General features: G+C 42.5%; 2 long non-coding RNA genes across 3 annotated transcripts; one reads left to right on the top strand and one right to left on the bottom strand.

Moving 5' to 3' along the window:
• Positions 1–801: 801 nt before the first annotated feature.
• On the top strand, positions 802–5432 carry LOC115146200 (uncharacterized). The gene is made up of 4 exons (XR_003866105.2): positions 802–1153; positions 1303–1434; positions 3560–3690; positions 3814–5432. It is a non-coding gene; the product is annotated as an uncharacterized LOC115146200 (long non-coding RNA).
• A 3448-nt stretch (positions 5433–8880) lies between these two features.
• On the bottom strand, positions 8881–11056 carry LOC135561419 (uncharacterized). Of its 2 annotated transcripts, none has more exons than XR_010459421.1 (2): positions 10726–11056; positions 8881–9458 (listed from the first exon to the last, which is right to left on the bottom strand). It is a non-coding gene; the product is annotated as an uncharacterized LOC135561419 (long non-coding RNA). The 2 variants fall into 2 exon arrangements; XR_010459420.1 differs by having other exon boundaries at positions 10643–10730.
• Between the last annotated feature and the right edge of the window lie 2919 nt (positions 11057–13975).

Here is a 13975-nt window from a genome sequence, read left to right as displayed (position 1 = left end):
AGTTACTAAAACAGCTGTAGCGTAAGATCCCTAGTGAATATTTTGATTCCGCGACCAGATATGAATAGCAGAGAAGTAGATGGATATTCCATCTAACTTAAATGGTGTAGGAGGAATAGAGTGCTTAAGAAAATCTAAGATGGGGCTCTTGCTTTGCAAGCCCCACAATTACAGCAGTGTAACAATGAATGCTTGTTACAAATGAGCAGGTTTCCACTAAATTCACTGACCTAGTGTTTCACTTCTAATTATCATAATACAAAATCCCCATCGAAATACAGCAATTTATAATAGAGATGTATTTTTTTGCGTGGGCTACGTCTCAATCCACTGCATCCTCCTATGTCGCCCTTCCGTATCTGCAGGGAAAGGTGGCACAGCTAGAGTGGTGTTTGTCAGACAATGAGACATCCCCTAAAATCGGTCTTCTCATGAAAACGTCTGTAGCATCCGAACAGCCTACAAACTATTATGGAAAGATGAAGACTCACGTTTTGTTCTAGGACCCCCACAAGCATCACGGGACAGTACAGCCGATCTGCCAACTTCTGTCTGTAGCATCCAAACAGTTTGGGCTACACACTAATATGATCCCTCTATGGAAAGGTGAGCCTGTAATGTACATGTCAGTTGTTTTGCTCTATGAGCACAAGAATCACAAAACTAATCTGTACCAATTTAAAAAATGAATGGAAGTATGGAGACAGTTTAGCGCCTAAAATAAGGGGTTAAATACCAAAAACACAAAAAAGGTTTCCTGATCTTTCTTATAACACTCAGATATAGGACAGACACCTCAGAACAAACTTAACTGTGAGTCAGGGTTATTCTGTTTCAGATTCATCAACGGATTCCCACATAGCAGTTAAAGTAAACTCAAATGGATTATCTTGATTTTAAATACATAATGTCATTCAAAGTCTCATGCCGTAGATGTAACATGGTGTGTGTTACAGATCTGATGGGGCTGTTTGACAAGCACAGGTTCAGGAAGCTGCTCCTGTTCATCCTGAACTTTGAGGAGGGCGACCTGCGTACCCACCAGGACATGGACCCCAACAGGACCAGCATGAGAGGTGTTGTTCCGCCGGTTCGACCTGGGACCAGACATGGAATTCCCTGGCCATGTCTTGGCCCTGTACCGCAGTGGCGAGTCAGTACAAATGTTAAACAGACAGAAAAACAGACAGGAACGCACACACACACACACACATTCTCTAAAGTATATGCCTCAACAGAATATAAATTGAAGCCAAGATACAAACTTTTCGAATCTCCATGGTCGTGTGCCTGCCTTCACAGCTACTTGGACCAGCCGTGCATCCAGACCATAAGACGGCTCAAGCTGTATTCTGAGTTTATGGCTCACTAAAACTGCAGTCCCTACCTCTTTCCATTGTGTGGGCTAGGGTAACTACCCAAGGGCTTTGCCAGGTAATACACACACACACACATGCAGGCGCTCAATAATGCATTAATACATTAACATCAAGTGTTTTTATGATGGTGTTGTATACAGTGCCTTGCGAAAGTATTCGGCCCCCTTGAACTTTGCGACCTTTTGCCACATTTCAGGCTTCAAACAAAGATATAAAACTGTATTTTTTTGTGAAGAATCAACAACAAGTGGGACACAATCATGAAGTGGAACGACATTTATTGGATATTTCAAACTTTTTTAACAAATCAAAAACTGAAAAATTGGGGGTGCAAAATTATTCAGCCCCCTTAAGTTAATACTTTGTAGCGCCACCTTTTGCTGCGATTACAGCTGTAAGTCGCTTGGGGTATGTCTCTATCAGTTTTGCACATCGAGAGACTGACATTTTTTCCCATTCCTCCTTGCAAAACAGCTCGAGCTCAGTGAGGTTGGATGGAGAGCATTTGTGAACAGCAGTTTTCAGTTCTTTCCACAGATTCTCGATTGGATTCAGGTCTGGACTTTGACTTGGCCATTCTAACACCTGGATATGTTTATTTTTGAACCATTCCATTGTAGATTTTGCTTTATGTTTTGGATCATTGTCTTGTTGGAAGACAAATCTCCGTCCCAGTCTCAGGTCTTTTGCAGACTCCATCAGGTTTTCTTCCAGAATGGTCCTGTATTTGGCTCCATCCATCTTCCCATCAATTTGAACCATCTTCCCTGTCCCTGCTGAAGAAAAGCAGGCCCAAACCATGATGCTGCCACCACCATGTTTGACAGTGGGGATGGTGTGTTCAGGGTGGGGGGCTGTGTTGCTTTTACGCCAAACATAACGTTTTGCATTGTTGCCAAAAAGTTCAATTTTGGTTTCATCTGACCAGAGCACCTTCTTCCACATGTTTGGTGTGTCTCCCAGGTGGCTTGTGGCAAACTTTAAACAACACTTTTTATGGATATCTTTAAGAAATGGCTTTCTTCTTGCCACTCTTCCATAAAGGCCAGATTTGTGCAATATACGACTGATTGTTGTCCTATGGACAGAGTCTCCCACCTCAGCTGTAGATCTCTGCAGTTCATCCAGAGTGATCATGGGCCTCTTGGCTGCATCTCTGATCAGTCTTCTCCTTGTATGAGCTGAAAGTTTAGAGGGACGGCCAGGTCTTGGTAGATTTGCAGTGGTCTGATACTCCTTCCATTTCAATATTATCGCTTGCACAGTGCTCCTTGGGATGTTTAAAGCTTGGGAAATCTTTTTGTATCCAAATCCGGCTTTAAACTTCTTCACAACAGTATCTCAGACCTGCCTGGTGTGTTCCTTGTTCTTCATGATGCTCTCTGCGCTTTTAACGGACCTCTGAGACTATCACAGTGCAGGTGCATTTATACGGAGACTTGATTACACACAGGTGGATTGTATTTATCATCATTAGTCATTTAGGTCAACGTTGGATCATTCAGAGATCCTCACTGAACTTCTAGAGAGAGTTTGCTGCACTGAAAGTAAAGGGGCTGAATAATTTTGCACGCCGAATTTTTCAGTTTTTGATTTGTTGAAAAAGTTTGAAATATCCAATAAATGTCGTTCCACTTCATGATTGTGTCCCACGTGTTGTTGATTCTTCACAAAATAATACAGTTTTATATCTTTATGTTTGAAGCCTGAAATGTGGCAAAAGGTCGCAAAGTTCAAGGGGGCCGAATACTTTCGCAAGGCACTGTATGTCCCCAAAGTAACCTCACTATTCCTGTATGTCTCATGTTAAGTGCATGGAGGGACCTACATGTTAAACAGAAAGGTGGAAGAGATTGTGATGGACAAGGGCAAAGGGGTAGCAGTGAAATCTGAAGGAGCAGTGAATGGTTGGTGAGGTAGAGAGTGGATAAGAGAGAAAGAGTGTTGAAGAGGGAATTAATGCATTAATGGATGAATGAAGTGAGAAATGGTAGTGCATGAATTACAGGAAAGTGGGCTGAATGTCAGTAGGGTAAATTAGTAGAAGTAGAACCTAATATTTCTCTCTATCAAGCTGTTTCGCTGTAAACAGCTGATCTAGGCTGGGTTTCTGTATAGCACTTTGAGATATCAGCTGATGTAAGAAGGGCTATATAAATACATTTGATCTCTCACCCCAGCTACGTGCTGGGTGAAGAAGGTGGGCCAGGTTACACAGGTCATCTGTTCACTGAATCATCCAATCAAATACACCCATGATGCCAACTCCTGCCAAATCATCATCCCTCAAGCAAAGTCCACAGGAAATCAGGTATGGCACAAGAAATACACTAGAAGTTAGACAAAGGAATACCCCAAATATCAAACAGGTTAAATGTGAATACAATATGTTAGACTTCGGATTAATCATAACTTGACCCTATTTGTTTTTCAGACATCTATGTATGGTGTACTACGCTCACAACATGGCGTCATCGGGGATGTATATCGCCATGGTGAGCACCACTGTAGAGACCAGTAACCCAGAGAAGTAAGTGCAGCCTGGGATGGAACTGCTGGAGCCCATTCATCAGAGGTAAGTTTTACACAACCATGGCCTAAGGTGGTCTAGCAGTCTTAGCCACAGCCCCCGGCACAAATGTTTGCAGTGTTGGCATACGTTTGAATCCGGCTACTGCCCTTAGTTTACAGATTTGTTTCTGTCAGCAACATGATGGTCCCTATTGATGATGGAAGGAAAATTCAGGTAAGGGGCTACCTTCAATATATTGTATTGTCCTTAACCCCACACCTAGTGACCTAGCCAAGAGGTTCAGATCTTTTTGTGTTCGAGTCAGGTTTCAGGTCCTGGTCGGGGATACTCCCTTAATTCGATACACGTTAAGGACTTGGAATAGAGAAGCATGGGAACACACTCTCCTGAAAGAAAGGAGGTAGTGTATCGACCTTAAGCCAACACCTATCAACCTTGTTGAGAGGTTTGGATCTCTTGGTGTAACTGCTAACGGGTTGACAGTCGCTGGACCTGGGTTCAAGCCCCGGTCGAGGATACCCACCGAATTCACTATAATATATCAAAATTGTTTCATTATTCTAGGCCATTGAGTTGTACCAGGATTACAAATTGTGGAGACTCCGGTGTTGTTTATTTTGATCCCATCTCCCTTGTTCAGATCTTTGTGTCTCGCTCCTATGACGCCACGACACACTTTGAGAGGACATCAGGGATTTGCAACACAGGATGAGAATTCATCTTTGGTGACTTGTGCAAAAACTGTGATGATGGTGACGTGATGAGGACAAAAGGGCGTTCCTCCCATTTTGAACGTTGGTTCGATTCCCACTTGGGTCTCCTATACAAAAATGTATGCACATGCTTGGACAAAAGCGTCTGCTGAATGGCAAATATGACAAAAATATTATATTGCGTTAAAAAATATATATGTTTTACCTTTATTTAACTAGGCAAGTCAGTTCAGAACAAATTCTTATTTTCAATGACGGCCTAGGAACAGTGGGTTGACTGCCTGTTCAGGTGCAGAACGACAGATTTGTACCTTGGGGGTTTGAACATGCAACCTTCCGGTTACTAGTCCAAAGCTCCAACCACTAGGCTACCCTGCCTGTCATGTGTTTTTTAAGCAGCCCTTATATACATGTTTTACCTTTATTTAACTAGGAAAGTCAGTTAAGAACTAATTCTTATTTTCAATGACAGCCTAGGAACAGTGGGTTGCCTGTTCAGGTGCAGAACGACAAATTTGTACCTTGTCAGCTTGGGGGTTTGAACTTGCAACCTTCCGGTTACTAGTCCAAAGCTCTAAACACTAGGCTACCCTGCCTGTCATGTGTTTTTTAAGCAGCCCTTAGATACCTTGTGTATCTCCCAGAATTCCCTGCTTGACAGCTACTGTATGTCATTGTAAATGTTCCATTTATCATGTGGTAGATGCTCTTCTACTCTCTTTGATGGTATCGAGACTGGAGAGTGGCACGCTAAATAATTTCCTGTTGATTTAATACCCTGTCTAATAAACACCACACTTAATTTGACTGTGGCCTGTGCATCATTATAGAGTATAGATTCAAAGTGGAGTCGTAATTCAACAGCTCAGACACAAGATGAATGTGGCAGGGTCTACAGACAATCATGGACTACAAAGGGAAAACCAGCCACTTTGTGGACACCGACGTCTTGCTTCCGGACAAGTTAAACACGTTCTTCGCTCGCTATGAGGATAACACAGTACCACCAATGCGGCCCGCTACCAAGGACTGTGGGCTCTCCTTCTCCTTGGCTGACCGTGGCCGACATTTAAGCGCGTTAACCCTCGCAAGGCTGCCGGACCAGACGGCATCCCTAGCTGCGTCCTCAGAGCGTCCGCAGAGCAGCTGGCTGGAGTGTTTACGGACATATTCAATCTCTCACTATACCAGGCTGATGTTCCCACTCGCTTTAAGATGTCCACCATTGTTCCTGTACGCAAGAAAGCAAAGGTAACTGAACTAAATAACTATCGCCCAGTAGCACTCACTTCTGTCATCATGAAGTGCTTTGAGAGGCTAGTTAAGGATCATATCACCTCTACCTTACCTGTCACCCTAGACCCACTTCAATTTGCTTACCACCCCAATAGATCCACTGAGGATGCAATCGCCATCGCACTGCACACTACCCTATCCCATCTGGACAAGAGGAATACCTATGTAAGAATGTTGTTCATTGACTATAGCTCAGCCTTCAACACTATAGTACCCTCCAAGCTCATCATTAAGCTCGGGGCCCTGGGTCTGAACCCCGCCCTGTGCAACTGGGTCCTGGACTTCCACTTCGCTGATCCTCAACACAGGGGCCCCACAAGGGTGAGTGCTCAGCCCCCTCCTGTACTCCATGTTCACTCATGACTGCATGGCCATGCATGCCTCTAACTCAATCATCAAGTTTGCAGACGACACAACAGTAGTAGGCCTGATTATCAACAATGACAGGACAGCCTGCAGAGAGGAGGTGAGGGCCCTGGGAGTGTGGTGCCAGGAAAATAACTTTTCACTTAATGTTGGCAAAACAAAGGAGCTGATAGTGGACTGATCATCGACAGGATCGCAGTGGAAAGCTTCAAGTTCCTCGGCGCACACATCACTGACGATCTGAAATGGTCCACCCACACAGACAGTGTGGTGAAGAAGGCGCAACAGAACCTCTTCAACCTCAGGAGGCTGAAGAAATTTGGATTGGCAGCTAAAACCCTCACAAACATTTACAGATGCACAATTGAGAGCATCCTGTTGGGCTGTATCACTGCCTGGTACGGCAACTGCACCGCCCGCAACTGCAGGGCTCTCCAGAGGGTGGTGCGGTCTGCCCAACTCATCACTGGAGGCAAACTACCTGCCCTCAACAACACCTACATCACCCAATGTCACAGGAAGGCCAAAAATATAATCAAGGACAACAACCACCCGAGCCACAGCCTGTTCACTCTGCTATCATCCAGAAGGCGAGGTCAGTACAAGTGCATGAAAGCTGGGACCGAGAGACTGAAAAACAGCTTCTATCTCAAGGCCATCAGACTGTTAAATAGCATTCACTAGGCGGCTTCCACCCGGATATTTAACCCTGCACCTTACAGGCTGCTGCTCCATATACATAGACTTGAAATCATTGGCCACTTAATAATGGAACACTATTCACTTTAATGTTGACATGTTTTTGCTTTACTCATCTCATATGTATATACTGTATTTTAGTCTAAGCCACTCCAACATTGCTCTTCTTAATTCCATTCTTTAACTTTTAGGTTGTGTGTATTGTTGTGAATGGTTAGATATTACTGCACTGTTGGAGCTAGAAACACAGGCATTCCGCGACACCCGCAATAACGTCTGCTTAACATGTGTTTGTGACAAATAAAATTTGATTTATATTCTTCCGAGTTCAGTGTATTAGGAGAGTATGTGATTGCGTGTGAATGAATGGCCATGTGTTTGTGGTGAAGCAAAACTAAATTGATGATTAGTTGATACACGTATCCTGCAGATTATCTCTGAGAAGAACGAAGCCAGTGGAATTGCGTTGTATTATGAGACAGATAGAGAAATGGGTGGTTCGGAGAGGTAAGGGTAGAAGATAGACTGACATTAAAGAGGTTTACTAATCCAAATGAAGGACAATCACCTTGGGTATATCCCATATGCTCTCACTCACTGAATTATTGATATGAATCAATGTCTTTCTGTTCCATTTAGTACATTTCTCCTGATAATCAGCAAACGGTGCTCAATGACGTGATGATCTTCAACACATGCAATTAAATAAATACAAAAAAACTATTTGTTGTAGATATTGTTTATTGCTTCAATGGTAACATGCCATATGTATTTACAATGATACAGATAAAAACCACTATAAAACACCCCCCCAAATCATATCCTCCAATGCTCAGAAATACATAATTGCCAACACATTCCACTTCTCTTTTTCATTTTCATCTTCCCGTACACACATACACACACACACACAAACTTCTAGAAATGTCTCACCCTGTTCACATAAAACCATGATACAACCTTCGAGCAAGGAGAGTGCAATTGCAAAAAAACATATAGCAATTCAGCACCTGAATAAGGACAGATTGATCCAGATCATGCATCCTAGAGTGGTGAACAAACATCCTGTTTTCCATCAAATCCCTCTATTCCAAAAATACCTCAGGATGTTGTTGTTGCTAGGCTACTCTAGCTCTGTGCTGATTGGAGGAAGAATCAGACCAGCCGCCACCACTCACCTTTCACTGCTCAGGAAGTTACACAAGCGTTTGGCTGAGGAAGGAGAAGGGATGAGTGTCAGAGAGAAGAAAAATGCAAATTATAGCTGCCCTACACATTCTATAGGCAGGGGCTGCCCATGTCTGTGTATGGATGGAGAGCTTTCCAGAGCTGTGGTGGCACACAGTAACTTACTGTGAGAGAAATCTCTTAAGAGGATATTCCAAACCAGGCTTGGGTAAACCTGTCTATAAATGCTCATGTACTGAAATATATTGCACAACCACACATCCCTAATACTGTAGACAGATGTCAGGTGTCCCTACTGTGTCCTGCACCTCCACAGTGATGCCTTTGCTCCTGAGAAGGGCCAGGAGTTTGGGATCAATCAACTCTGACCCCCTGTATCCAGGACCAGAACCTCTGTGGACACATATCATTCATGAGACAAATCATGACCATACAGACATACACTATAGCCATAACTCTGAAGTGGAATTCACAAAAACATTTGAAGTATGAACTTTCAACTATTTATTACAAATTACCTATAATTCACTGTGTTTATTTTGTCGGTATATGCCAGGGAAATGTACTTCTGTCTTTGCATCTTGCATGAGGTTGTGTATTTATACATTTGAGTATCACATTTTTTGTCTTTTGTCTATCATAATTTGTGTCATCTTGACTGAAGTATAATTCAATTACAGTACCAGTCAAAAGTTTGGACACCTACTCATTCAAGGGTTGTTCTTTATTTGTACTATTTTCAACATTGTGGAATAATAGTGAAGACAACAAAACGATAAAATAACACATATGGAATCATGTAGTAACCAAAAAATGTGTTAAACAAATCAAAATATATTTGAGATTCTTCAAGGTAGCCACCCTTTGCCTTGATGACAGCTTTGCATACTCTTGGCATTCTCTCAACCAGCTTCACCTGGAATGCTTTTCCAACAGTGTTGAAGGAGTTCCCACATGCTGAGCACTTGTTGGCTGCTTTTCCTTCACTCTGAGGTCCAACTCATTCCAAACCATCTCAATTGGGTTGAGGTCAGGTGATTGTGGAGGTCAGGTCATCTGATGCAGCACTCCATCACTCTCCTTCTTGATCAAATAGCCCTTACACAACCTGGAGGTGTGTTTTGGGTCATTGTCCTGGTGAAAAATAAATGCTGTGGTAGACAAAAACCCTGGAATGAGTAGGTGTGTCCAAACTTTTGACTAGTACTGTGTCGCACCAATTCGAGGTTCCAGCACGTGAAGAAGGGCCATGCCCTCGACAATGATGTCTTTATAGCTGCCAACCTGCAGGGGGCGACATATGGAAAGCTAAAAGGACATTCAACATAATAAATACACTGTTAAATCTCATATTCAACTCATCACTACTCATCTCTCTCTCACACAGCACTCAACAGTATTACAGGAAGCAGGTAAACTAAAGCTGAAGAAAGATTTTTTTTTAAAAATAGAACAGTCATAAAGGTTGACTTCTGGTGGGGATTAGAGCAAAGGTCGAACACAACATGGGGACCAGTACTGAAAAAGTATGGAAATGTATCCACTCACTACTGTAAGTCGCTCTGGATAAGAGCGTCTGCTAAATTATTTAAATTAAAAAATATAAGTGTATATTTTGCATTTGTGAAATGATTTTGATGTGATATGAAAGTAAAGGGCTTTATGTTTCTAGAACCATATCGCAATTCAGAATCGATTCATATTTAGATGGAGAATTGGCTGTTTTGGCTGCCAGAGCAAGTCTACTTCTGAAAATAACATATAAGGTCCTTTGACCTCAAGGAATCATGGTAGACTGCTTAAGAGTACACCTTGGGCTAGTCCGTCCCCAGTGCAGCTGTAAGCAAGCATAGGGTTGGAATCTACTCCGGCTAGGATGATCGGCTGATGTGGGATAGGGACATCAGACCTGTATACAGGGCTCAACTGTAAAAAGTTGGTCTCAGCATGACTCTCTGTCAAAATAAAGGTTCAAATATATATATTTTTTTATTTAACCTTTATTTAACCAGGTAGACCAGTTGAGAACAAATTGAAAACAAGTTTTCATAATAATAAAGATGTCTAAAAAAGACGTGGCAAACTTTGATATTCGGATTGACTTTGAATTTTGGACAGATTATATTAAATGGAGATCTCACATGTAGCAAGACGTAATAACAATAGATCTGGCATTGGCAATAGCCTTGTCTGGCTGAAATGTCTCATGTAGCAAGACGTAATAACAATAGATCTGGCATTGGCAATAGCCTTGTCTGGCTGAAATGTCTCATGTAGCAAGACGTAATAACAATAGATCTGGCATTGGCAATAGCCTTGTCTGGCTGAAATGTCTCAAGTAGCAAGACAGTTTGAAACTAGCATTTTTGCTAACTAGCTTGCTTCCAGGGGGCAGAGATGTCAAGTTGTGCAGCTAACGTTAGTTACCACTAAACTTTAGTGTATTTTCTGAATAGTCAGTGCTGTACCTTGTGAACGCAGAGGGTGTGAAAATCTCTGGAGATACAGTCTCGCATACATCGCGACAGACATATTGTTGACAGTTACTTACCTAATGTCGATGGGAACTCATTTTGTGTAGCACAAAGTGTGATACTTCCGTTTGAGTACTTCCGGTTATTTTATTACGGACACGATCTTATGTAAATACATTGTAGCAATCAGTGATTAATTATATCAAAAGATAGTAGGTTTCCATCCAATTGGCGACAGATTTTCATGTAAATGTTCTCAAATCCGCATAAAGAAAATATGGGCATTTTCCCTCCAGCGGTTTGTTTCCACCAAACTGACTTATTGCAGAGAAAAAACAGTGCGTGGTAGTGCACACAAAATGTAATTTTTCTGCTAAACGTACATGTACCTAATGCAATCTATAGTTGAATGTGTTTCCATCGCATATTCAACTCTACGGATAGTTTTGTCACAACAACTTGAGGAAGCAAATGCGCTGACTCTGGTCTTGATTTGCGCTCAAGCCAACAGCTCGCAGATACATTGTGGGTAGGATATTCGACTCTATATGTTGACCTTATTATGGATAAAAACAATAATATTTGTATTTGTCAAACGGCAGTAAAGCATCGATCATCATGTCACCAGAAGAAGACCCTCGATATATTGGAAAGGAGTATCAAGCTCATTGGGTGCACTTTCAAGACCTTGTGAAACTCATCATAATTTACTTAATCTGGTGCCTCATAAACTGCGTAAATTTCCCGAGTCATAGTGGGTGGACCACACCGGATCGCGTGACTCCCACATTTGCTTCGGTATTATGGTTATTATATCAATATTTGCGCATAAAGGCATATCCACCGCCATTTCTCGCATAATACATTTTACCGACAAAAAAATATCTCACCATGTCCGATGAACTCATTATCTTTTGGCATTTATACAATTGTACCGAAACTTTCTGTTTTTATCAAAGCTGTCCTGATTTTCTAAAACAGTATAACTTTTACTGGCATCAAACTGTGGATGGAAACGTGGTTAAGGCAGAATTTTGGGGGATGATAATTTACAAGTGGTAAAATTAAACAGTTAGGCCGGAGGATGTGTGGTATAAATCAAATCAAATTTTATTTGTCACATACACATGGTTAGCAGATGTTAGTGCGAGTGTAGCGAAATGCTTGTGCTTCTAGTTCCAACAATGCAGTAATAACCAACAAGTAATCTAGCTAACAATTCCAAAACTACTACCTTATAGACACAAGTGTAAGGGGATAAAGAATATGTACATAAAGATATATGAATGACTGATGGTACAGAGCGGCATAGGCAAGATACAGTAGATGGTATCGAGTGCAGTATATACATATGAGATGAGTATGTAAACAACGTGGCATAGTTAAAGTGGCTAGTGATACATGTATTACATATTGCTAATATACAATAAAGGAAGTTCTTAAGCACCACACAACGCGGAGTGCCTGCATCCAGCCCTAAAATGCTCTACATGGTCAACCCGGCTTCTGCATTAGCCATGCAGCATTTACAGTGATATGGCCTCTGGAGAAGTCAGGGGATTCATACTTCTTGCGTTTCCCAGAGGAGCACAGAGCTGTTTCTGTTTATACAGGACATCCTGTCCTCACCTCACAGCATGGACTGTGAAGCAACACAAATATAGGCACAGACACATGCATACACACTATAACATACGCACTATACACACATACACATTGATGTGGTGGTGGTGGAGTAGGGACCTGAGGGTACACAGTGTGTTGTGAAATCTGTGAATGTATTGTAGTGTTTTTAAAATAGTTAAAACTGCCTTAATTTTGCTGGACCCCATGAAGAGTAGCTGCTGCCAAGGCAATGGGGACAAATAATAAATACAAATACCTACTTTCAACCAATCATGTCAATGTGGAGCTGTATGAAGCCCTCCACAGGCAGTTAGGAAAGCTAATGCTAGCTTTTTCAAACAAAAATTCTGTAGTACAAACTCAAAAAGTTCTGGGACACTGTAAAGTCCATGGAGAATAAGAGCACCTCCTCCCAGCTGCCCACTGCTCTGAGGCTAGGAAACACTGTTACCACCGATAAATCCACTGTAATTGAGAATTTCATTAAGCATTTCTCTACGGCTGGCCATGCTTTCCACCTGGCTACCCCTACCCCGGTCAACTGCCAGGAACCCTCAACAGCAACCCGCCAAAGCCCCCACCATTTCTCCTTCACCCAAATCCAGATAGCTGATGTTTTGAAAGAGCGGCAAAATCTGGACCCCTACAAATCAGCTGGGCTAGACAATCTGGACCCTCTCTTTCTAAAATGATCTGCCGAAATTGTTGCAACCCCTATTACTAGCCTGTTCAACCTCTCTTTCGTATTGTCTGAGATTCCCAAAGATTGGAAAGCTGCCGCGGTCATCCCCCTCTTCAAAGGGGTTGACACTCTAGACCCAAACTATTACAGACCTATATCTATCCCACCCTGTCTTTCTAAGGTCTTCGAAAGCTAAGTTAACAAACAGATTATCGACCATTTTGAATCCCACCGTACCTTCTCCGCTATGCAATCTGGTTTCAGAGCTGGTCATGGGTGCACCTCAGCCACGCTCAAGGTCCTAAACAATATCTTAACTGCCATCGATAAGAGACATTGTGCAGCTGTAATCATCGACCTGGCCAAGGCTTTCAACTCTGTCAATCACCACATTCTTATTGGCAGACTCGACAGCCTTGGTTTCTCTAATGATTGCCTCGCCTGGTTTACCAACTACTTCTCTGATAGAGTTCAGTGTGTCAAATCGGAGGGCCTGTTGTCCGGACCTCTGGCAGTCTCTATGGGGGTGCCACAGGATTCAATTCTCGGGCTCTTGCTGCTGGTGATTCTCTGATCCACCTCTACGCAGACGACACCATTCTGTATACTTCTGGCCCCTCTTTGGACACTGTGTTAACTAACCTCCAGACGAGCATCAATGCCATACAACTCTCCTTCCGTGGCCTCCAACTGCTCTTAAATGCAAGTAAAACTAAATGCATGCTATTCAATCGGTCACTGCCCGCACCTGCCCGCCCGTCCAGCATCACTACTCTGGACGGCTCTGACTTAGAATACGTGGACAACTACAAATACCTAGGTGTCTGGTTAGACTGTAATCTCTCCTTCCAGACTCACATTAAGCATCTCCAGTCCAAAATTAAATTTAGAATCGGCTTCCTATATCGCAACAAAGCATCCTTCACTCATGCTGCCAAACATACCCTTGTAAAACTGACCATCCTACCGATCCTCGACTTTGGCGATGTCATCTATAAAATAGCCTCCAACACTCTACT

This window comes from Oncorhynchus nerka, linkage group LG2 (genome assembly GCF_034236695.1).
Source record: "Oncorhynchus nerka isolate Pitt River linkage group LG2, Oner_Uvic_2.0, whole genome shotgun sequence".
Taxonomy (NCBI): Eukaryota; Metazoa; Chordata; class Actinopteri; order Salmoniformes; family Salmonidae; genus Oncorhynchus; species Oncorhynchus nerka.
The sequence above is the reverse complement of the archived record's forward strand: the minus strand, read 5'-3'. Positions and strand labels throughout refer to the sequence as shown.